The sequence below is a fragment of the Argiope bruennichi genome, chromosome X1 (genome assembly GCF_947563725.1).
Source record: "Argiope bruennichi chromosome X1, qqArgBrue1.1, whole genome shotgun sequence".
NCBI classification, from domain to species: Eukaryota; Metazoa; Arthropoda; class Arachnida; order Araneae; family Araneidae; genus Argiope; species Argiope bruennichi.
Genome location: NC_079162.1, coordinates 110,951,570 through 110,976,016, shown reverse-complemented (window position 1 = coordinate 110,976,016; position 24,447 = coordinate 110,951,570). Strand labels below are relative to the sequence as shown.

At 32.3% G+C, this 24,447-nt stretch overlaps 1 long non-coding RNA gene across 1 annotated transcript; it reads right to left on the bottom strand.

The window, feature by feature from the left end:
* Window positions 1-1,239: 1,239 nt before the first annotated feature.
* Window positions 1,240-15,587, bottom strand: LOC129958124 (uncharacterized). Its single transcript, XR_008783154.1, has 3 exons — window positions 15,419-15,587; window positions 14,769-14,870; window positions 1,240-1,306 (listed from the first exon to the last, which is right to left on the bottom strand). It is a non-coding gene; the product is annotated as an uncharacterized LOC129958124 (long non-coding RNA).
* Between the last annotated feature and the right edge of the window lie 8,860 nt (window positions 15,588-24,447).

Here is a 24,447-nt window from a genome sequence, read left to right as displayed (position 1 = left end):
TTTAATTCATGGTAGTTGATTTGTTGTATTTACAAACAGCAAAACTTTATTAGGCTGTTTTTTTTCGAACAGCTTGTGCAAACACCTTCAAATCATAAGTAAATAGCCCAACACTTTATTTGAAAAACAAAACAAAACATATTTTTCAATTAAATTGAAAGAATATTTTAAAAAATTGCAGACTTATTTTACTTATATTATTTAAAATTCAGTAATCAATTTTTGTCCTGCGTCTTACGTGTTACAATTTCTTTGTAACAAAGATAGTCTTACAGATTCTTCAATGTTATGTAATTTATATACATTAATACATTAAAATACATTTATACTTTTTTTACATTTATATAAATGCAATTATACATTAATGTATAAATTCTTCAATAATATGTATTTATTACATACATTCTGATTGTAATAAACTAATCATCTACTTTTTGTTAAGCTAGATTCTTTCTAAAGTAGATTCAAATTCAGCATCCGATGGATCAAGTAAAAATTAAAGCATATAATAACTAAAAATAAAACTGTCAGAGATGTGTAGTGGAATTTCTAATTAATCTTTAACTATAAAACTATTAAAATTATCAGAAAACTAAGAAAGTAAGCTGCAAAATTTTTTAAAAAGAAATAAAGCAAAGTAGATTACAATAAAATAGAAAAAATATACGAAACTAAGGTGAAATTTTTCTACTTATTCCTGCAGAAAAAAAAAAATCATTTAGAGAAAGAATATTGAAAATTACTAAAAATAATTTTAAAAAAAATTGGTGCAGTAATTTAGTGCAAATAAATTTCAATGTTTTACTCAGATTTCTATTATTAAATATATTCTGATAGACTTTATTAACCACTATTAACCACTTGACATAACCCAGAGTAAGTCGTTCTATGCTCAAATGTATATCTGCGACAATAAAGAATAATTCGGTTTTTTAGCGGTTAAGATAATAATTGTAATGAAAGTGAAGAAAAGCGAATGAAATCCAAAATTTTTACTGCAAATCCTCACTGATCTCAGAGATACATATCATCAATATATTTATATTTATTTAATGAAAATGTTTAATGCATAAATATATTAATTTCCATAAAATGAATTTCTGATGTAAAAATTGATGTCCATTTAAAGTGAAAACAATATATGAATTATCTATGCCTGAAAAAATATAATAAGTTTGTTTCAGAGAAAATTTATTTAAACATCCTCTCTCGAAATCAATGTTTTTAGAAAACGTAACAGCGTTTACTTCGTTTGCTAGAACCGCAGAAAGCGGGTTGAGAAAAGATGCAGCAGGTGAAATTCCTTCTGAAAAGAACAAAAAGTAAGATATAAGCGCCAAATCTAGCAACAATATTTTCAGATATCCGTGACGTCATATTTCTTAGCCAATGAGCGGCTTAAGTCCAACGGTTTCCCCCTCCCTTTAAGCCACGCCTAGTGCTGAAAGAAAGCAGATCGAAGCATTTACTGGCGCTAACGTCATTCATCCTTGTTTGTATTTGTAAAAAGTAAACAGAATTTACTTCGGTTCAAATTTTCAATTAGTTTCTCTATTTCAATAAATAAATCACACAATTAGAATGATTTAAAACAAACTTTTATCTCAGATGTTGTTTATTTTAACTTCATCAATTTTTTCTAAACATTTAAAATGTTTCTTACAACATTTATCATAAGGGTTCAAATGCAATAATATTAGAACATATGTGATTTATTGAAACACGAGAAAAGCATTTAATTAAAATATTTACAGATAGTTAAATTTTTCGTCCATTCTCAAATATCCAATGTTATATTTCGCATTAAAAAATACAACTTTTAAGTGGCAGTAAATATATTTATTACAAAACAAGTATAAGCACAAAAGACAAATTAATTATACTTTATTGGAAAACATGATAAACAAACTCAGAGCGACAATCTATCTTACTGGCATTAGAGCAAATGAATTCAGCACTGTGGATATAATTTATCAAACTTTTTTACTATATGATACAAATCTGTTTTTTTTTTTTTTTTTTTTTTCCCCTCCCTGCCAAAGCACGCTCCTACGATCATGAGGCTTTGAAGTCTATTCTGAACAATGATAGACCGCATATAATTTTTAACAACTCGCAATGAATTATCAATTTTTTCTCATTCACATGTTGATGCCAGTACAGAGCATGCAATTTTTTATCAATCTATTCATTTTGTAAAATTCGTCAGAAATTCGAGAAATGTAATGTTGTACTTGTAATAACGAATAAGATTTATATGCATCTTACTTCCTTGCAAAAATACAAGGAATATTCTCCAGTTTGACTTTAAAATCTTGTTATTTACTGCTGTATATATGACAAAAAATAACGATATTTTCTGTCTTCAAAAATGTTTATAACAGCAAGTTTTTTTTTTTTTTTTTTTTTTTTGCATTAGAACGTCCGGCACTCCGCTATTTATGTACACAGAGTAATTCTTATAATGATTTTGGTACAGTAAAGAAAAATTCCAATAGGGAAAAAGTCGCAGAATTCTTCTAAATGAAATTTTACCGACTAATTACTTTTTTTGTTCAGACGTGGGAAGGGCACGGTATTCTTGACAGGAGGGTCAGGATCCGCCATTGGTGTCACTCCTGTAAGCAAGGCAACCATATTTGTCCATCATGAAAAATAATGCGTGTAAAGATAAAGCGGCGGTCCCACGACCGGAGAAATATTCAGACGGACACGCGTTCCCCTTTCGACCCCTCTTGCGGGTACCGAATTTGTCGGTAAAATAGACAGGCATCAAAGCACCCCAGAAAACCCTCAAGCAGGGTCGAAAGGGGAACGCGTGGCCCGTCTGAAGATTTCTCCGGTCGTGGGACCGCCAATTTAGTCATATCACTGACTCTCCGACCCTCCTGAAGACACACGGATAACGAATACTCAATGACCGGACCGCCGCAACAGCAACACTGGCGGGAACTGTGGTTGAGTCCTAAGGGCCCTCATCGGCCACGGTACAACCCTTCTCGATGGAAGTACGTCCCGTCATCGATGGAAGGAGCCAGATCCCCCACCTTTTTGTGTACCCTCCAGAGTGGCGAGGTCCAACCATCATACCGGAAGCATCTCATCCTCATTTCGAGGTGACCCCCCCCGGGGGTTAGTGCGTAAAGGTAAGTCAACCATCTAACTCTCCGACCCGCCCTAAGGCACACGGATTTAAACCATAAAACTGAATGACCGGACCGCCGCAACAGCAATTGGCGGGAACTGTGGTTGAGTCCTAAGGGTCGTCACCGGCCACGGTACAACCCTCCCCGAAGGAAGTACGTCCCGTCATCGATGGGAGGAACCAGATCCCCCACCTATTAGTGTACCCTCCAGGGTGGCGAGATCCAACCACCATGCCGGAAGCATCTCATCCTCATTTCGAGGTGCCCCCCCCGAGGGTCAGTGCGTAAAGGTAAATCTTTTTTGTATAAAAGAAGAAATGTCTTGTATTTAATAACTATTCTTAAATGCCCACAATTGGACGCAATTATATATTTGGGGGTCAATTTGGAATTTCACATTTTGAAAACATTACTGGACTCATACATTCTGAAAAGTACTGTGATTTTTTTTTTTTTTTTTAATTCTGCATTTTTCCGTAACTGTTCATTCTCCTAAACTGCATCGTGGAGTTAGTTCAGTTTTACATAACAAATTTCATACGAAGTTTTTATTTAGCATTATTGCTGTAATTTGTGGCACAAATGGAATTAAAAGTATTTGCCTATAATTTCTATTATTTCTTGCTTAAATCTCTTGCTAGACATTTTGTAGCATACAAAGTGTCACAATAGCACCAATAATAGCTATGCGATATTGAAAGCCTTACAATCTTGTCGAAGTGGTCTCTAAAACCTGTTATTTGAAGCAGTCTCAGTGAAAGAAATCTAATGGAACGAGGTCCAGTCTGCGTAGCGGTTGGGATTATTTAAGTTTAGTTACATTAACGTCCCATTTGAAAGCAAAACTTGGGCGGCTATTTTGGAACGAATTTTGTAATTTTGAATCCCACTCAGATGACTCTTAAGCTGGCACCTCCCTCTAAGTTTCCACACCAACGGGAGGACGTTTGACCCGTGATGTCAGATTTTATGAGCTCCAAACTTGCATGTACGACGGAGTTTTAGTAGAATCGGGTTTCGAACCTGAAGTCCCCCAGTCCGAGGCCGAGATTTTATTGCAAGGCCACCGCGGCTCTTTTGGGGTTTTTGATGAATTAATGCCATAAGTGCTCAAAGTAATTGATTTCAGACTCCCACACAAGACAGTCGTGTGCTTCATATATGTTTGTAAAGTACTTAATTGTATGCACTGGCTAACAATAATTACGAATTATCGATATTTTGCACAAATTTAGCGTTTTTACTGAATCTAACGTGCATATTAGACGCATACCAGCGATTTATCACCAAAGTTCTAGAGAATCGAACATGTATTTCGGACCTCTTGTTTCTGTTCAGTTGAAACTTAATTTGACAAGGAACTACAAATATAGTCACAAGATCGCGTACCAAATTTCAGTTATTTAAGTCATTGCATTTGCATGTTCTGAAAGAACAGAAGGTCAATTCCTTGACAGATTTTATTCCAAATTTGAAATGACTCTACATTTTAGATGCTTAATCTGTGAACTAAATTTTATTAATATTGCTCTTTTCTTTTTCTAGTTATCGTTTTTAATAATAATCAAAAAGCCAGCCCGACAAACTTCCTTCAGATGAATTTCGTTCAAAATTTGATAGATATGTACAAATATGCTGTTAAATTCATATACCAAATTTCATCCATCTACGTCAAAGCTTTTTTGAGTTACCATGATCACAGACTCCGAGACAGACAGATGTAATTCCGAAAATGTGTCTTTCGAATTAAGGGAGATTTGAAACCTACTCCTGAAAATCTCGATTACGAATTTTTTGACGTTTTCAATACTTTTTCTCTGTATACTTGGTCTATGAGAAAGTAAAATGTGTTGACTTACGAGTTGGAAATAAGAACCACATCTTTGGGGGGGGGGGTAAAACAGATTTTTCATCCATAGAAAAGGTTATCGGATTAACACAATTAGGCATGCTGCTGTAGCATCTTATTAATTTCCATTTGAAGGCTGCGGTTGGCCTGGTAGTAAGGTCTTGGGTGAGGGACAGGAGGTCTCTAGGTTCGAGACCTTGTGGCGAATTGATATGCGTGAGGATAGAACCTGGGACCTTGTGGTCCGCAGCCCAGTAACATGACCACTATACAAAAGCAATTGCTTGGGTAGCATAGCCGTTAACTTGCTTATAAGCTTTCACCACAGGCTCTCCCTCCAGTGAGTCGGAGGTGAGACGAACGATATGGCTGTTGAGTGGTGATGTATTAACCGTTGAATCTAATGCGTCTGTGCCCATTTGAGTAGCGCCAAGAGTTATGGCGAGCGTGTGTGGGTGAGTGGTTGCTGTTGCTGCGTCAAGTGAGTCTGACGGCTTTGTGTTGCTGCGTCAAGTGAGTCTGACGACTTTGGTTTGCTGCGTCAGGTGAATCTGGTTTGCTGTGGGTAGATGGCGCCACAACAGCTCTACGAAGGTTGAAGGTTCATCGTCCGAGGTCACCAATGTGGCGGTTTGGGATGAGCGAGAATACCTGGGACCTTGTGGTTTGCAGCCCAGTAACATGAACACGATACTAAAGCAATTGTTCGGGTAGCGTAGCTGTTAACTGGCTTATAAGCTTTCACCACAACCTGATTCTACCGAAGAACCCCCGTGTAAGTGCATCTAGCGCACATTAAATTTATCCGAACAAAATGCCTTCACAGGTGTGTTGCGGAAGTTTGAAGATAGGGTACCAACTTAGGTACCGTTTTCGTCATCCAAAAGGGGCTCAAAACTAAGAGCTCTAGTACTGCATTAAAACATGATGTAAATATGACCAAACTAACGAGCTAGTTTTCTTTTCAAGAGAACAGTCTTTTTTCGGCAAAAATTTAAACTAAAGCTGAAATTGCCACATGGATGTCTTAAAAGCACTGGTCATATTACTTTCAAATACCTTAGATCATGGTCTCTTAAATTCTAGGTTACGACTTTATTTTAGATAATGTTCAAGATTTAATGTTGATTTTCTGCACTAAAGGCAGTTAAAGGGGAGAACTCATATTTCAGGTCACGCTTTTACCAAAACTGTTTACTAGATGAATGAAAGTATTATAGATCATTCAAGAATTTGAAAACAGAAAAAAAAAAAAAAAAAAGCTTTGCTGCCGACGGCAACTACTATGAATGTACACTTCAACTATGTACTGATATAAGTAATACGCAAATTCTTTCTACTGAATTCTATCAATTTAAAATTTAGATTTGTCTGAAAGTTAACACTAATAACCACAATAAAAGAAACCCTTCAAAATAATAATTTGGAATAAACTAATTTGGAAATAATTCAATAATTTAGAAATATATTGTTAAAAATGGAATCAAGAACAAAAACTACTTTTTCTTTTAATTCGCAAGGTGAGTATCCAGGTTTAAAACCGTAAAATTTGATAATAAATGTAAATCTTAAACTATTTCCAGGTGAGATGATGTTTTTGTGCGTTTGATCTAACAGACATTGATATGATAAAAAATTGAGAAAGTTTATTCTTTAATTAAATTTAAACTTTGGGCCAAAGTTCATCATTTCATTATTACGTATCCACAAAAAGAAAATTCGAATCAAAATCATATGCAATAGTATTGGCAGTTTTCTGTTTTTATCCCTATCCTATCAAGAAGAGGAGACATATCGAAAATAATAATACCAAATCAGTTGCTTTAGGTTAATTTATAGATTAATAAGAGGCACTTGAAGAACGGGTACCTTGTGTGATATCGGGCAACAACACCCCCGTCTACTACCATTGCAATAAATTGTAGGATGGTTCTAGAATGTGTCTGGTTAGCTTCATTGGGCAAGCTTTGTTGGAGGGGGGTATTTTATCATTTAACAATGCTTCCCCCATGGACGCTATTTCTGGTGCTAACACCAGCAACTTATCTGTATAGTGGTTATCGCTTGGTGTGGACCTAAGTAAATTACAAATTAACCAGAAAATTACAAATTAACTGTAAATTTTCGTCTCAAGAAATCGCTATGACAGTAAGAAACTCAAATTTAGTTTAATTATATTACCGTCCCATTTTAAAGCAACACTAGGGATATTTTGTGGCGGACCTCGTAGTTTTGAACGCGGTCAAATGACGAGGACAACACTGAGCTGGCACCCCCTCTCCAAACTTCCACACCACACCAGTGGGAGGATGGGTGGCCCGATGGATTTAACATGCACCAGACCTGCTTACACGAATGTTCTTCGGTGAAATCGTGTCTCGAACTTGAAACCGTCCGGTTCCGAAGACGAGATCTTATCACCAGGCCACCGTGGCTCGGTAAGAGTCTCAAGAATTAACGCTGATTATCTAATCAAATGAATAGAATTCATACCATTAAATAAACCCAAAGATTCGTTTCTGTAAGCATGCTACTTGCTGTAAACGGAAGGGCTTTTAAATAATAGCTTAGGTAATTCGAGAGTATTTCCTATTATTTCCAGAATATCATCTTATTATAACAGAAAGTAATTGTTAAACAACTCCATTACTTTCTTATTACTAATTGAAACATCTTTTGTTTCGCAAAACCACTTCTCTAATTTAAAATAAGTTACATTAACAATACAAGCCGATTTAATTAGAATGTAAGTAGACTCCTTCTAAGTTCATTTTTTATTTAAAAAGTAATACCCCGGGAAGAAAAAGTCTTAATTCTTTTGGGAAAACAGTTGGAGAGAAGTACACGAACAAACACTACAAAAAGTTTCTCCCGTGAGACCAAAAGTAATTAAAATATTCCAAAATGTTCACGAGCTGAAACATTTCAATTTATTTTGAAAGCAAATCTTCAACAAAAACACGAAAGGAAAAAAAAAAAAAATCTTAAAAGAAAGGATTAATCGAATTAATGTAAGTAACTCAGAATTTCTTTCTAATACGGTAAGCAAAAGTTTACATTAAAAACTTCACTATATTGAAAATTTAATTTTAATTAATACGGTGATAAACAGAGAAATAATGAAATATGCGACTTACAATCTAATTTACGAAAGTAGCAAGACAAAATTAAAAATTTATTACTAAAAGGTCAGAATTTTTTTAATTTTTCATGATTCAATTTTTGAAGAGACAAAACCGACTCTTCGCCCCCTTCTCCTTAAAAGTCATTATAGATATTAACCAGTTAACAACATGGAAAAAGTACAACATTTTGCGTTATGACGAGTTTATTCAATGACAATTATTATATTTATATAATAATTGTTTAATTATTATATTTATATAATATATATATGTTTATGACAATTTAAACACGCATTTTCCGAAGAGGTCGAAACAGTTAACTGGTTAAAGTTATTTTAGAAGTCATCGTATTTTATTGTCATGAATAAAATGGTACTCTATAATGAAAATTATTTTCGAATTTCGATAAAAAAATATATAATAATATAAAATAGTATAATAATATAAAACGCTTGAAATTTTTATTCACACAAAAAAAAAAAATAGTGTAGCATATTAATATAAAACACTTAAAATATTCATAAAAAAATCAAATTTATCAAAACATTTTATTGATGCAAAACATTTGTATACATTAAATACAACTGTTCTTATGGAATTATGTTATCACAAAATGCGAAATACAGCTAATATTACAAAATTTCGTTTTGTATTTGGTGTGTGTCATTTCTGGCATACGACATTTTGTTATTACAGTGACGAAAAGTGAAGTCAAATTAAGTTTCCGTAATGTGGTTACAAAAGAATCTGTATTTAATAAAGATTTTTCAGTGCATTGTTAACTTTACCCTGCTCAATTCTTTCACTTTTCAATAAAAATTGTAAAATTCTACTTAAACGAGTAAGGATTATAAAAAAAATTACTTTTTAAAATAAATTTTATGTTTATCGACACATTTCTCTCTCACACACACTCTGTATACATATATATATACAGGGTCATAAATAAAGCCTGGAACAAATACAAAAAAAAAAAAAAAAAAAGTGTGGAACAAATTTCGGTTTGCGCGAAATCGATCAGAGACACTGGAATTTTTTCCCGTGTATAATAAATGATTTCAAAAGTAAACGGAAGAGGGCGCTCATACATCATACCGAGACGTTTTATGCAAATCGGCAAACACAAACAGATCACAATAACATGACACTCTGTATTTATTTTAACACCAGAAAGACTTAAATTTAGTAAGAATAACCAATGCATGAAGTAATGTATTTAAAATTAATTTTTAATTTTATTGTATATTATAGAGAAAATTTATTTAGAAAATAAAAAAAGATACTTTATTCAGTATTATTTATACAATTTTATTTGCAAATAAATCTGGAAATTCTTTTTCATGTGCGTTTTCCTCAAAAATACATTTTCTATTCTTCACTAATATTATTTATTTTGTTATTATGGCAAAATCGTAATTGGCAAATAATATGTTGGTTAGGCTGGCCTGCATTCCTGTCGTTTTTTTATATAGTATGTAAGATCCAATCATTTACTGTAATCAAATCTAAAACATTGTAAAATATTTGGAGCGGCCATATACGAAAAGAAGCTTTCACCGTGCATTTTCTGGCCATTTGAGCAGTCATATCAACTTCAAATTTTAAGGTATTATAAAAATTAACAAATTCTATAAAAGTTTTTTTTTTATCACTTTTATCAATTTTCGGAAATTTATGTTTAGAATTAGAACTTTTATATATTGTAGGAACACAATTTATATAGTAGAGTGGAAAAAAGAGGGAAGTTACCTTTTTTTTTTTTTTTGACTGCTTTCATTAATTCCTTTTTGTTGCTTTTAATAGTTTTAAATAGAATTGTTTTTAAGTTAATAATTTTGACTTTAGCGACGTAATAATGAGGAAGTTATGGGTCGTAATATTTCTTTCACGCGATGCGCGATGTTTGCGCACATGATGGAAAACAATAAAGTGAACATAAAAGCAGAAACAAGTGAATATTTTCTCGAAAATATAACTGCTAAATTCTGTTATTTCTATATAAAATTTAAGAAAATCAATAATAAAATTCATTTAATTAAATTAGATTTCCCAAGCAGTCAAAAAAATTGCTTTGGGGAAATATAGGTATAACACTTACATATACCAGAATCTAAGAGGGGGGGGGGGCGTAATACAATTTTTAATAAATGCACTTACATTTTGTATAGGAAGTCCCAAAATCTAAAAAAATCGTACCATTCACATGTAATTTTTTTCTAACCGAAATTAACAAGCAATCAAAATGACTTCTTTGGACAATTTAGTGTTAAAGTCGAACAACATGACAACAACCACAAGATGTTAGGAAAGTGAATGCATTAATACGCTTATGACAGCTGAGTGTAATATGTCGGCGTCGAATGATATCTTTCAATTCCACCAAAACGGCAGGGGAGCTACGGTGCACACAAAACTTATCCCTACAAAAATCCATATACACACGTGAGTATCTCCCATCCAAAAAAAAAAAAAAAAAAAGAATCCCGAGGTTAAGTATGGTGATTGTGAAAACAATTTAAACCTCGACTTATAACTCGGTCTTCAGTACAAATGTTTAACAGGAGCGTCTTGACAACGCTTGCAAAGTGAGGCGAGGCATCATCCCGTATGAAAGTGACAGGTAATGCATGCATGCATATTATATATATTGTTACGAATCTGTAATGCTGCTTCCCAGCATAGTTGGTTCCACCATCGGAAAGAATGTTTTACAGTCATCGTTATTGGACGGAGTCCGGTGTCACGTCGGAGGGTCCCGGAGCTTGGCGACAAACTTGGCGACGAATTTGGCGACTTTGGCGCCAAAATGGATTATACCCGAAACATCAAGAATTTTCCCGATAAGTCCAGTAGGAACGGAGATACACCTCGAACGTTCCTGATTGGTTGAGAGGCGTCTAGCCCCGCCTCCTGAGACCTATAAAAGGAAGCGGCCGCAGCTGCTAGGAAAGAGTAGTCGGAATCGACAAAAAGAATTGGCCTTCCAGAGATTAGCGGAGCAGCGACGGAGTCAAGCGAGTGCTGAATTAAGTTGTGCCCTACGGTCTGCATTAGAGTCTGTTGTGTGCTGTTGTCTGCACGTCTCGTCGGCTGAAGATAATTCTGTGCTGTATATAGTTGTCGTCTTTGTGCTGTCCTGTGTGTCTTCGTGTAAATAAACGTCGTTGTTTCATTTTCTACTGCCGCCTGCTGATTGAGTGTTCTCCACACCATATAACTCCCACTATCCAAACGAACCCCGGAAATTCCGTAACAATATATATACTGCACATTCATGGATACGAAACTCCTCCGCGCTTTTGCGCATGCGTCACAATATCCATTTATTTAGTCAAAATAGGGGGTGAGAGGAAGATGAAAAGAGACGTTTATATTAAACGATAAAGTGAACTTTCTAATACGCAGAATTAGAAAGTGAAAAAATTGCAGATAACACGTAATATTATAGGAAATGATTCTAAAACACATTAAAATACTTTAGAACTTTTTTTATTTACGGTAATAAGTTTAAATATTAAATTGTGATAAATAAATGAAAGATTTCTGTTCTTAAAATTTGATGATTCGCTTTTTTACAAAATCATAATAACTTTTTTTTTTTGCCGTAAAGCAATGCTTTTTTTCATTTGTTATTAAAATTTTTGATAAAATTTTAAAATTAACAACGGTAGATAATCTCGGTCCCATTTAATGATGTTATATAAAATATTTTCTGTGCCACTCCTGAAAGCTATTTGCCACTTGAACTAGCCATATAATCAATACATAAATTTGAGTTAAAACAGTAAGAACCAGAAACGATACGACACTCACATGCATGTGGGAAAAAAAAAAAAAAAAAACTGAACGAAAAAGTATCTAATGGGGTGGAAATCAAGGTCAAAGAATGACGAAGAATTCCGGAAATGCATTCATTCTTCCGTGTCTCATCCCTCAACGAGGCAGAATCATTGAAAAGTGAAATGAACAGTACACACGCACGTTTTTTTTTCTTTTTTCTTTTTGCAATGAATTGAAAGAATTTTTTTTACATCCTTTGACAACTTAACCATTTGCTTTTCTCTGTTATTCCATTAGATTATCTGTTTCCTACTCTTCAGTTTCTGGAATTTACTGCCCTACTGATTCAATTTAGAATCTATAAAATATTTGAATTTTGTGTGAATTATGTGTGAATTTTATATATCGAATTATAGCGTATTCGAATGATTTAGTCTTAGCTTATAAATTCGAGAAGTGATAATTCGATGCCCTGTCACGCACAGGCGTGACGGTTAAGGGGTTAACCATTTTACAATTTCAAGATTTTTTAATAAACAGCGCAAGCTCGATCTTAAGATTTTGACATCATAATTCGGATCATTCCCTATTGAACCTACCTGGAATATTCTCCCTACTACTTTTTCATATATTTCTACCATTTACCCCTTTTGGCGTTTAGCTTTCATGAATTATGAAAAGAATCGTGTATGCACTTTGGAATTATTTTTTCACAATGATAGTTTTGGTATACAACAGTATATACTAAATTTCACTTACATACCTCATTGCTTTTTTGAGTTCAAGTTTTTACACACTCTCGGTTGGTCAGAGATTATTCTTTGTTATGTTTGATGAAATTTTAAACAGATCAAAAAATCGAAATTCTTTCCTTCAGGTTGTTGCGCACAAGTGAAGATTCGCACAAAATTTCATTTGTTTAGCCATTTTCAGCCGTTATGAGCTAACATGCTCACATACAAGCGCTTTTTGATGATTGCGATATTTTCTAAACTTTGTATATAAGAAATTAACCAGTATGAGTGATCTCAATAAAACTTTCTCGCATATTCTCTAATTAAGATGGTATCCCAGAAAACGCCTTGCATGACAATGACATACAATAGTTACAAAATATTAACATTTGGCATGAATTTAGCATTTTTACTGAACCTACAGTAGGATCCATTTCGATTTTTTTGCGATTAACTTCAGACACGCGTTTAATAGTATCCGAAAGTCGAACTCGTATTTAAACTCATTTTTTTCAATCGATCGAAACAGAAATTTGGCACAAAACTGTACTTGTAGTCACAAAATCCCATAGCAAAGTTGATTTTTTAATTCATTGCGTTTTTGAGTTACCGCGTTTACATGTTTCTGAAAGTATAGACCGACAGACAGACAATATCTTGCTGGATTTGGCCCAAAATTTGAAAGGTGCCTACACTATAGAGATTAATTCTACTGAATTTTATCTATCTAGGTTTCTCCGTTTTGTAGATCTCATCTGAAATTATATTCGAACAGCCGGATAGAAGACTTTTTCTGAACGGATTTTGCTAAATATTTGATAGTGTTACGAACCTGCGATGCTGCTTCCCAGCATAGCTGGCTCCATAGGAGGTCCCAGAGCTTGGCGACAAACTTGGCGAGTTTGGCGCCAAATTCGTCGCCAAGTCGGGTGTAATCTATTTGGCGACTTTGGCGCCAAAATAGATTATACCCGAAACATCGAGAATTTTCCCTATCCATCCAGTAGGAACGGAGATACGCCTCGAATGTTCCTGATTGGTTGAGAAGCTTCTAACCCCACCTCCTGAGACCTATAAAAGGATGCAGCCGCAGCCTCCGGGCAGTCGCGAACCAGACGGTGAGTCGAGTGGTGAACCAGTGGTGAATTGAGTAGTCGGAAGCGACAGAGAAGAGTGGTCGGGGACCAGTGGAGTCGAAGAGTAGTCGGAAGCGACGGTGAAGAACTCGTCTTCCAGGGACTAGCGGAGTAGAGCTGCTGTGTATACTGTTGTATGCTGCACGTCTCGGCTGAAGATAATCGCCTTCTGTGCTGTATATAGTTGTCGTTTTTGTGCTCTCCTGTGTGTCTTCGTGTAAATAAACGTAGTTGTTTTATTTTCTACTGCCGCCTGGTGATTGAGCGTTCTCCACACCATATAACTCCCACTATCCAAATGAACCCGGAAATTTCGTAACAATAGGAATATGCAAATTTGGTATCAAGACCGTATACCAAATTTCATCCCTCTAGCTCAAAGCGTTTCTGAATTATCTTTGCCACAGACAGACAGACGAACATTTTCTCAAAGTGTGTTTTTCCAACTCAGGGTGGTCCAAAATGCGGAGATGCGTGAAAATTTCGAGTTAAAAGTTTTTGAATATTACAATACTTTATATTACATATACAAGAAAGTAAAAAAGATGTACATTTAATATTCATACATCCTGGAAATGCTATGGAGATTTTTATTTAAAATTTACTATTTACTGCAATCCTGAAAGATAGTCTCGTTTTGTATTTGTGGATATGCCGATAAAACATATTTGTGCCTATTTTATCAGGCACGAATATCAAAAAGCTTTTCTATTCTATATTTGCAAAAGTGACACAGGAGCTAATCATTTAAGTCCAATTCAACAAGAACCATGTAATATTTATAAGATCCCATTTTTATTTTATCTGCCAGTTTTACACTTTCGCAACTACCAACATATGACAATTTATGGCGCGACCATGGTTAGATCAAGAATTTATATCATTCCCTCCTTTTTTTTTTCTTTTTTTTTTGCTGTATCTGTTTTACTAAGTTTACAAACTGTTACTATCTACTAAGGTTACAAAATCTAAGCAAACAAAAGAAAATAAATTCTTACCAGTTTATTCTTTATCCCGAAGATATAACCGATAATCTACTTCATCATAACTAGAAACAAATTCTTGCCACACTGCTCTTTCTAATATTCTTCCAGTAACATCTGTTGGAGATCAATAAGACAGAATTCAGTTTCTGATGATTATTACAAGACAATGTATACCACGTTCTTTTGTAATAATCAGCTAACTATATTGCAGTAACTAACTATAATCAAAGACTGCGATAACTATCAAAATACAATTTGTGGAAACTATTGGTAATCAAAAGAAGATGCTACTTCTAGCTGTTTGAGGAATTAACCAACTATATCAATTTCTTTTTCCATATATATTTCAAATTTTTAGCAAACGACAATTTAAACAAATATAAAACAACAAAGAGAATTAATGATTTTCATTCCAATTTATGTGGACTTCAGAAATAAGCATTCTTTTTATTCTTTGAGATTGGTTTCAGAGTTCTGTTCACTGATTGATAGCACCATAGAAATCGAAAAATATTTTGATATTGAATATATAACTGCTCGAAATTTATTCAATATACAGTGCATTCCATATAAATAATTGAACATACCTTAATGATTACCGAATAAATACTAAAAATATCTACAATTTAAAATTATTCATGAAACAAAGCATATTGACTTACCAAAAAAGGCAACACAAGAATAACCGCATCAAATCAAATACCGCAAGATAAATAATAAATACCTTTTGATAATATCAATAAGAGGAAAAACAAATGAATTTATAAATTAAAGTTCAATGTTTTCTCTACAGCCTTGTACATTTTAAATTATGAATTAAAAATGTGAGCGATAAAAATGCTCGTTACTGAGTAGTACACGATTAAAGAACGCCGTAACCAGCTGCCTTCCTTTCAGCTGCTCAGACGAAATAATAAAGCACGATCGAAAATATGAAGAGGGTAGATGTATTTTTCTAATTTCAGATCAGGCTTCCTGTTATAATTTTATTAGGGAAAGTTCAAAATAAGGAATTATGAATTGTTTTACCATTTGCCAAGTACATGGAATTGACATATTCACAATAGGTAGTGTTCTGATAATTCTTGGTTTATTATAATAAATAGAATTTTTTGACTATTGCATTTCACTGACGGAAAAGAAACGCATAATTTAACGATAAATTTATTTTATAAAGGATGTTAAGTTTATTAATATTTTCATTAAGGAGTGAGATTGCGAAACTAAATCATTAGTTTAACCTTCTAAATATAATAACGCTGTGAAGCATTGAAATTTAATACATATTCTTTTATTGCAAAATTATGTAACGCTTTTATTACGCTAATTTCATGTTGGAGTTCTGTCAAAATTAATATTCTGTTAAGCGAAAGAGTAGTTAACCATATTACAGATTATGGACATAAAAAATTCCCGTAATATAAGAAACTTTTAGTAGTTAGAGAAAAATAAAGAGAATCACCGATCACTGAAAACATAATTACATTTTAATGGATCATTTATTACATATATTACTTAAAATCATCAGGCCGTTACTTTTTTTATAACCTTTTTGATCTAAAATTCCCGTATAACCTCACGAAGGAATTTAATATTGATAATGTTACTACTGTAGTGTACTAAAAAAATATGTTCCGATTTTTTTTCTCTTACAAACGTTCTATGTCGGTTCTTCCATTTTTCAAATTGCCATTTCAACAATCAATATATAATATATAATCCCCAGAAAAAACCCGATTGAATTTTCTTTTAAGTTCATCACGTTCGGAAGATTATTATTTTCTATAAGTTAATTCACTACTTCGGAAAATAAACTTCCATTATTTTGATCATTCATTAAATGTTTCATTAAGTTTTAGTCAAGCTGAAATGTCATGCTTCTCCCTACCTTTTTTTTTTTCTGTCATTGGAACAAAAAATGGAACAAATACAAAAAAAAAAAGTTGAGTAGTCTCAATAGTTTTTTTTTTTTTTTTTTTTTTTTTTTTTTGTACGTGCCCAAACTGTTAAGAGCAAGACAAAAGAAAGAGATTTGAACAACTTTTTTTTAAAAATTTATTTTCATTCCTTGATAGTTTTACTGACAAGGTCACATTAGTGTGACATGAATCTGGACGTTAGTTTTGTGCCATTCGGCTTAAAAAATTGCTTTTACTTTTTGGATCCTGTCTTTTTAAGTTGATAAGTGTCAATAAATATAGATTAAAAATGTGCGGTAGGAAAATCTGTTAAAGAAAGTCTGAAAAATATTAAAGAGGAGACATGAAATTAATTTACTAGAAGACAAGTATAAAAAAACAATGAAAATGATATCATAAACAAGATATTCATTTAAATTTACGTCTTTAACAGATCTTTCTAGAATTCATCATTGACTTGACTTCTTAATTCGATGACACATCCTATTTGGGATATTTATTTTAATTTTAATTCCTATAATAATAAAAGGGCATTTGAGATATCGAAGCATTTTTAAATGATTTTTGCATTTTAAATTAATAGTTTCATTGAGTTACAGATTTAAAAGTAAAAATTCAGTAATTCGATGCGCGATTCAGACTCGTCTTTGTATGCGAAGGGGTTAATTTCTTGCTATATTTTGACAAGTCTGAAACTGATCAGAATTTTCAATCAAACATGAATATCACGAGGCAAATTGTTTTGCCCTAATTGACTCATTAAAAGACATTTTGGAAGCGAGTTTTAGATTGAGATTTGACTTGCATAGAAATAATAGAAGCGACAAGAAAATAAGCGAGGTTGTTTCACAGGAGACATACATATTTAGTTGAAACCTTCGTTTCTCACTATAGAGGGTTTATTACCAAGTATTTTAATGAAACAAGTCATCCAAACTTTTTTTTTGGAATGAATTTTACAAAACGGGTTAAATAAGTACAGTAACTTCATCATCTAATCGTTTCTCAAAGTTATTGTAGTATACTGAGAGGTTGATATTTTCCTTGGACTGTGTAAATTTCACGTCCAGATTTTTCCATACAATTTCGTTGGTTTATGTTGTTTTAGATCAATTTTAACCCCATAACTATTCTTTTTTCACTACTATCTAACTAGATGGCACCTTCCGCTTCGGGAATGCCTTACTAATAATCCTCGGAATACTTGAAGTGTTTGAATTGTATGCAATTTTTATATCGAAATGCAGCATCTTTGAATAATTTTAGATAATTAGTTTAAGAAGCGATTATTCGATGCAAGTATGACATACAGGCACGATCATTGAGAGGATAAATTTCAGTGTTACAAATTTGCACACGAATAGCAATTCACTTCCTAGCAACTGTTATATATTAAAAATGATTAAAAGCAACACTGAGTTGGAAAATTTAAAATTAAATGAGCTATTTTCTTTCAAGGATTTGTCAACTGAAAGAAAGAGGAAATAGCAACAAATATTTGAAACATGTTTTGTGAATTTTTTTCAATATGTACTAGTTGTTTTATTAAATTGCTCAGATAATCTTAAACCACAAGCTCTAATTTTAGTTTTGCAGTCCAATTCAGCACTATAGTCTAAAATCACGAAATAAAGCCCAGAATATTAATATGAAGTCACGCATTTTTGTGAGAGTTAGAATATATTATAAAATCTTACATTATATTTCCAATCTCTGGAAACGTTATTACGTATTGATAAACGCATGCGAGAGAAATATTTGATGAAAAAAAAAATTTGATTTGAATTTTATTATGTCAATAAGAAGCTTTGTTACAAATTATGTCTAAAATTAAATTCGAAAAATTTATTGAAATTAAAGAATAAGTTGAACGAAAACAATTTTCTTTCAATTTATCCTTTATGCATGCCCGCTTAAAAACATTATCTTACAAAAACAAACGAATGTTTCACTAGAACTTTTATGATACGTTGAAAAGAAAAAAAAAATGTCAAAAATTGTTTTAATGTTGCAATTTTACAATATGTTAAAAAATCAATACTATCTACAAATAGACGGAACCAAGATAAAAGATAAAAACCATTGTATTATTCAATTTGCATTGAATAATCCGCTCCATTTAATCCAAAACAAGAGTACAAGCACGATTCTTTTTCCGATATTTTTCGGAACTAGAGAGAGAAACTGAGTTGATTTGTACTGTTGATCAGTTCGAAATCGTTTGGCGAGATACGACTGGTTGAGCTTTGAGCAAGAACAGCTGTCGTTTCATCTGTTTCTTTTAGAACATAATTTATTATGCTGTCAGCGTGGATGTTTGGATCACTGAAGTCACAGGACAAATCGGTTGTAGACAAAGATTCAGAGTTCAAATGATTCGGGAAAAGTGGTCTTGCGTCTTTTATGTACTGGTGTATTTACGGGACTCCTGCAGACATATATACATCAAGCACTGTTCCAGAAATTCAATACATCGTGAAATGCTACATCATTTCGAGACCTGCAGTTCAAGTCACAGAATGGTTATTCTGACTTTTTTGTCTTATGCAACAGACGATTCAGTAAATGTACCAACTAATCCCATTAGATAAAATGGAACAAACATGTCTGTTGAATCGGACCATTATGCAAATATACCAACAAATCCCATTAGATGAAGGAACAAATATTTATCAAACTAATAATGCACAGAAGTATCTAAAATCTGGATATCTTTTTTCGCAAAATACGGTAAGGGTGAAAGCTTCCCATTTAAAAATAAATTAAAAAGTGTTATTTAAAAATTAATTTACTTAATTAAAACTGATTATTTTTTTACTATTTTCGTTTTGAACTTTTTATTTTATTTATATTTTAGGTTGATTGTACATGTTTATAAAAAAGGAAACTCTTTTGGATAACCATTGGTAGTTCTTTAACTCGATGTCCTCGTAACTTCTACAATATGTAGCGTTTTGCGTTTTGTTTCATAGTGAAGAGAGTCGAATATATATTTTTATTTCAAAAAGTGATAGAGATATATATTTTTGGTACAAAGACTGCATTCTAAGCATTATTTATCTAGCAACTTGCGTTTCAAAACTGTAAGGTTAATAGTATATACACTGGGAGATAAAAAGTTGGATGGTCCATCCTTCTCAATCTAGTCCAAAATTAAACGCAATTCTGTTCTAATTTGTTGTATTTTTGAGCTATTGCGTTCCCATGTACATAAACAGATAAATCGACAGACTGTCAACCAGATTAGGGATTTTGTGGGTGGCAATTCCGATGATAAAAAAATCTGAACATCTTCACAAATAGCCAGGAACAATAACAAAGATGATTTTTAACTCAGAAAAGTCTGTAATGTAAAAATTTATCAAAATTTCGAAATGGAATTTTGTGATGATTATAACGTTTTTTCTCTTGGTATTTTTTGTAAAGAAGAAGGTAAAAAGACGAGAAAGCATATCAACATGAAATACTGAATATACGATTGTATGCATTCAGAAAATAACTTTGTAGCATATCAATCCCTTGTTGCACCATATTGAGCATGAATCCTAATCGGAATTTTGAACAAAACGTAAACAATAAAAATCTGTTTCTCTAGACAAATTTAAATATCAGGAATATTATTTGTCAAAAGATGTTGAGATTAAAATATTATTTTTACTTCTAAAACAGCAATATTGCATGCAACGAATAAGCTATTCCATAGATATTCAATTTGTAGATTATGGATATGTTAGGATCATGTTAGTATAGAAAGGATCATGTTAGTATATGAAATATTTCTACAATTTGCAAGAAAGTGATATGGGTTTAAAATCTTCATTAAGCCAAACATTAGAATTATTTTTGTAAAGTTATATTTAATAATATATGATTTAAAAATATACGATTTAATAATATACGATTAATAATATACGTCATATACGATATTAATAATATACGATTTTCGACGCTAAAGTTCCTTTTGGTCTCATAAAACTTTTTCTAGAAAGAATATGGACTGGTTATCCCTGGAAAAATTCAATGGAAAATCTTAGATTCGGTTACTAAAAAGTAGGGTCACAGTGTTTAAAAGTTTGGAAACACCTGAGCTAAATGATTTCACCAAATAGTAATAAAATAATAATTGCTTCTAATTGTGATCCTATTTCAGCATTTCATGGGTTTTATTTTTCTGAATTTTAGTACGTAGTTTTAGTTCGGGATGCTTCAGACTACATTGTATAAGAAAGTCTTTAGTCTTTGATAAAATACAGCCATACAGATCTAGTCAAGTGTTTTAATATTGTATTCTCTGCGACGTTCTTTTTATGCATTTCTTTAAATCCCTCCGGGGGGGACTTCGAATAAAGGATGAGATGCTTCTGGCATGGTGGTTGGATCTCACTACCCTGGATGGTACATAAATAGGTGGGGGTCTGGATCCTCCCATCGATGACGGGGCGTACTTCTTAGGGAAAGGTGATGGCCCTTAGGACTCATCCACAGTTCCTGCCAATGTTGCTGTTGCAGCGGTCCGATCATTCAGTTTTCTTAATCCGTGTGCCTTCGGGCGGGTCGGAGAGTCAGTGATAGGACTTGTGCATTTTCTTAAACAATGAACGGACATTCGAATATAATGAACGGCTCTTCGAAATATAAAAATACAAAAAAAAAAAAAAAACGGTAAATAATCAAAAGGAATGAGAAAGCGAGTTTAAGGTATATGTACACACTTGAAACTTCGAAAATAGTTCAAAATAGGGAATATTTTTTTATTGTTTAATAATGCTCTCTGATCCTTTAGCTTTCAAACGATACTAAGATGTTGTCAATATTCGAAGTATTTCTCGAGTTATAATTATTTTTCTTGAGGTGCTTTCATTAAAAACTCTAGATACGGTGTTTTTAAAACTCATTTTATGAAGAATGATATTTTTGCACTATGTTGCTTCATTCAAGCAATCATAACAAGAAATTAACCAAATACAGTTTTTTATATATCAAAATAATCTGTATGAAATAGCGGATGTTTTTTGCCCCAATCAAAGTTATATATTACAGAAATAAATTTTTAATAGCTATTTAAAAGTTAAAATGACAGAAAAAATCTCGCCTTTTCTGTTCATCATTGATGAAAAAATTGTTTACAAAAGACTATATATTTTTATAACTTGATTGAGGCAGACAACATGAAGACTAATATTAGGCATTATTTCCAACTAGAATTGTGTGTCTGTACAAATTAGAATTTAAGATATCATGTTTCAAAAAATAGACTAATAAGCTCATTAAATATTAATTAATTAATTAATAATTAATGTAATATGGTTTTTTCTCACTGAAATGAGTTTAAACATATATTAATGACCTACTGTAAAAAAACTGGATTTTTAAAGTTAAAATTTAAAAAAAAAATCTTCTAGTGTGTACGTACACCTTAAAACATTGGTTATTGAAGCAAACACTAAAACAGTTCAAGTAGTTACATCAGATCACCAAAGGACGGTGCACAGAAAACACGAGTAATCTTGTAATTCGTCCATAACAGTTGGAGGGGAGCAAAATACGAGAAAACTCGACAGCAATGTATTAGGGTACCTAATGTCAATTTAACAGCCCTCTAACCTTATTAGTTATGATTACAGAATGTCTTGGTCACTCGTAAACTTAAGAAGATCTCAGTTAAATTCCGATATAAATTGAAACAACGATGAATGTCTCCAATAAGATCTTCATATAATTAAGAGTTGGGATAAATTATAGGACAAAGAATTAAGTAGAGTCACGAGGAGTAATTGGGATAGGTGATTTAAATGAGCACTGGTAAGGTCTTGGGTAATTAGATAGGCAGTTCTTTGATTAAGATTAAGGCAGAGGAAAAAAAAAAATACTTTCCCATTTTTTGCAGTTTATAGCATTTGTTTACTTTATTTGTAACTGTGCTCCAAAAAAAGTGAAATCAAAACCTTCATAAGTTTAATTGTTTGTCTACACCGGTTATATGCAAGAGAAGTTGTTACGTCATATATATGTATATATACTTTTTATCTGCAGGATACAATTTTTAGCTCCTTCTCAGGCCCGTATTGCTTATTTGGGTTCAAGAAGAATACAGTATTAATCGCATACAGATTTGAAAAATTTAATAATAAACTAAGAATTATTATTTTATAAAATTTTTTGTGACATACAAATACAAATATAATAATTTCGTTGGTATTCATTTCTACACATTAAGGAAGTTGAATCAATGTTTCAAAATTTCAAAATAAAATTGAAAATTGAAAATAGTGAATTTGTACTACACAACTAAATTTAAATATTCAAAACACTGGAAACAAATTACTGGCAATGGAAACTTTTCACGATTTATCCTTTTTAAATACTTTATCCTTTACAAATTAATTAATGGCATTTTTAGTTAATTATCCGTTTTTCCGGCGATACCTACTTCTTGCGCATAGCTTTTATAAATTCTAACCTTTATTCTTAATGAAATTCTCCCATTGATAAAGTCTGTTGCACGCTAAATCCGTCAGGGCCAAACGTCCTCCCGCCGATGTGATGTGGAGAGGGGGATGCCAGCTCAGGTGTCGTCCTCGTCATCTGACTGCGGTTCAAAATGACGAGGCCCGTCCCAAAATAGCCCTATTGTTGCTTTTTAACGGGACGTTAATATAACTAAATTAAATTAAACCCATTGATAAATTGAGTGGGTATAAAGAAAATTTTTATAAAAGAAAATGAAAATTAACCCACTCGACACTAAAAAATGAAGCAAAATCTCTCTATTTAAGTTATTGATAATGAAGGAAAGTCCTTGAATAAATATTTATAGCAACAACAAAACTGTCTTCCTATTTATTAAAAAATGTTATAAAAATATCTAAAACTATTTAAAAGATTTATTAAAATGGGAAGGGAAAAATCAGCAGGAGCTGATACCTATAAAAAGAATTCATTTTGTGAATTTTCAAATAAATTTTGAATTTTCATCTTATATTATTTTTTGAATTTTTTTCATAATCGATATTATGAAAATAATCGATTGATATCTATAATAATTATAATCGATTGATATCTATCAGTTATTAGCCTTCTTTGGTCGCCATCTTGTGAGTTTTTTGGTTCTTAAACTATGAATGCCTAACTATGTCATCCATGTAAATTAATAAAAGTGAAAAAAAATTGAAATTTTTGGATTATGTTAAATAGTGTGTTGCGCTTTGCTTGCACTGAATTATCTTTAACTCATTAACGACAGACAAAATCAAACGGTAAAATCTGAAGATAGCTGAAATTTCATTTTCGTGCCCAAAGTCGTTACATTCCATTGTTTCTTTTTTGCTTTATCTCGCAAGTCCCTAATTTATGGGCGAAATTGAACTGATATATACTTCTAATTAGCCAGATTTTGAAGTCGAAATATCATCTGTTTTCAAGTTTATTTTTTTGCATCGATTTACTCTCGAAGTATTGCCGGGAACTCAAAGGTAATCTTTTTTTGATATTTTATTATATTGTAAAAATTTCTGAAAAACTTTTTAAATAACTTAACGATTGTTCAATAATTTTTCTAAAAAAAATTTAAGTATCTTAATCTTGGTGCTTATTTAACATTATTTACAACCCAATTGAGTATTCACGAGTAAATATTCAGTTATGAAATATTTATTGCAATTTATGACATACTTTTATTATTTATGCATCGTTTTAAAATTTTATGTTTTGTTACAACATGAAAAAAATTAAGAAGTTATTATTAATATTTTTCTCTAAAAATAAGAGAATTG